This window comes from Hydra vulgaris, chromosome 13, assembly GCF_038396675.1.
Source record: "Hydra vulgaris chromosome 13, alternate assembly HydraT2T_AEP".
NCBI classification, from domain to species: Eukaryota; Metazoa; Cnidaria; class Hydrozoa; order Anthoathecata; family Hydridae; genus Hydra; species Hydra vulgaris.
The window spans coordinates 30,943,059-30,945,865 of record NC_088932.1 but is presented as its reverse complement, the minus strand read 5'-3'; positions in this window follow the sequence as shown (position 1 = coordinate 30,945,865).

Here is a 2,807-nt window from a genome sequence, read left to right as displayed (position 1 = left end):
AGAACAATGTTTCAGTCTTTGAATTGATGGGGTAGGAAATTGATGGGGTAGGATATATAAAAACACACCCGTTTGAGAGATAAAAAAAAAAAATGCGTAGTTAAATGGGAAAAAAGCACCACAAGCTTCCAATTGGATTAATGAAGGAGCATTTGCTAAGGCTGCAACTCACCTGATACTAATAGCAGAGATTTTTGCTAGTTAACAGATTAACAGAGGTTAACCGGCAGAAACAGACAGTGGCAGTGAAAATGAGTTTTTCTTTAACTGATTACAAAAAAATAATGAAAGACAAGATCTAATAAACAGATAATGCCCACACTGTGCCAACGCAATGTTATACCAATACATCAAAGTATAAACTTAATCTAATATTTTGAAAATCTTTTTACTCAACTCTAAGCTGGAGGTCTACGTTAGTATAAATTATTTACTCTTTTAAATTGAATGTTATTTTTTGGAATTAAAAGTTTTTCCCTAGTTTTGCAGTTAGAAAATAACTTTTATAAATTTAACAGCAAATCAGATTGCTTCGTTCTAAAAGGATTCACTCAACCTTTATGTACTGTCACCAACTGAATAAACAAAGAAGGAGGGAGAAGGTAATGTTAACAACATTTTTTGACTCCTACCCCAGTTTTTTAAACCCACTCCCCCGTTAATTTATAACCAGTCTATAATTAATTTGAAAAGATTTTGTTCTAACGAAAAACGTTTATGAATTTAACAAGTATAAATTATTTAATAATTAGTTTCTTAAACGAAATTTCTTAAACGAAAAACATTTATGGTTTAACAAGTATAAATTATTTAATAATTAATTTCTTATACAGGCTATTTTAAAAGTAATATCCCCCTCCCTTTCTTTTTTTAAAAATGATTTTATATGATATTCACAGAATACATTACGCTGATTTAAAACCATATTAAAGTATAGGTCTGAAAATGTAATGAAACTACTCTTATTTGATGTTAAAATTTAAACAACTACACTAAAAATGCTAATATTTGACATCTTTTTAACGCTCGTTCCGTTTCAATTTCCTTTTCGGCTGTTTTAAAGTAAGCAGCCTGGTTTTTGTTGCCAAATGAAAACGAAGCTATTTTAAACCTTGGCTATGCCAAAGCTCATCTAGACTCTAGCCCTGATCCAGTGAGGGATTAAGATATTTCGGAGTCCGAGTCTATTTTAAAACAAGAGGCCCTTTTCGCATATCATCAATAAAAGGTTTTGTTTCTAGAGTTTCTTTTCAAAATTATTTAATTTTTAATCGGAGCCCCAAAAATGGAGGCCCGAAAAAATAATGCCCTCCCCCTCTTAGTTTGGCACCGTCCTGACCCAAACCATGTACTTTTGTTTGCGCGTATCTCTTGAGTCACTCAATGAATGTAGATATATTTATAAAAAAAACATTGAGTTTAAATAAACTTTAATTTTGACGACAGTAAAAACCGGACACGTAATTAAAAAAAGATTTTTTGAATGATCAACTGTTAAAATGATTAAACTGTTAGTTTTTAAAAAGACAGCGACTAGTAGTGTACGTTTTCCAACTTAAAATACTTTCAAATGAACTTAAAATACTTTCATTAAATTTTCAGTTCTTTAAGAAAAAATGTTTTTTTTTAAAGAAGAAAACTTTATTTAAACTTTTTAAATATCATTATTTGTAAGAGTTTTTCGATTATGTTCGATTGGTGTTTGTCAAACCCGCAAAAAGAAGATTTCCATATTATACTTGCATTAATACACGCTTAAACTCTAGCAAAAAATTAATCCCGCTATTATACTATAGAAAACAAAGCTGAAATAGATTAGTGGTCGACTAATATTTAGATAATAAAAATGATGTGTCATTGTGTATTATTGCTTTTACTTATTAATGAAAAATAAATATAAAAGTTTTAAAAAATAATTGAAAAATCGTAATTATAAATAAGAAAACTGTTCTAATAAGAATAATATGTTGAACATAATCTCGTTACTAATAAAAATATGCTTAGCATAGTCTCTAATATTAATAGAATACTTAATTGTATATAAGAAAAAACATTTAAGATTAGCGTACTGAAGCTACACTATGAAGTAGTTTGTTACATTTAATGAAAGCTCCATACATTTCGTGTTCATTACAAAATTTTTCTTCAAATATTTTTCAACATAAAGTGTCCTATAATATAGTAATAATATATAAGCTAAATATTTCAAATATGACTCACAAACACAAACATTTTATAGTTGAATAATATAACTAAATATAATTTATCAGATGTAAAGGTATCAACAAAAACAAAAAAAAAAGTATACACAGTGTCATTTAGTGTATACTTTCTTTTTCTAAGTAATTCCCAGAAGTAGAAAGACACTATATTTTTTTATAAATAAAACTGTGTATCATTTTTTATAAAAAACACTATACTTTTTAATATATAAGGAAGTACACAGTGTTGATAATGAAAAAATATGCAATGTCTTTCTACTTCTACAACTACTTTTTAATATTTAACTCAAATTAAACATAGTCTTAAAATGTATCGATATATTGTATTTGTATATGTTATATTATATTTTTTGATGATTGATCAACCATGACTTAAAACTTTTTGTATATAAATTTTTATACTTTTTCAAATTGCATTAAGTTTAAATAATTAAATTTAAGTAGAACTTGGTATTTTTTGTAAATTCTTCTGCATTTAGCGATTTTAATCTTGCAAATAAAAAAATAGGTTGTATTTATAGAGTGTTTTATATTATTATAGAGTGTTATAGAGTAAAAGTTTTTATTAAAAATTGCATTTTATAG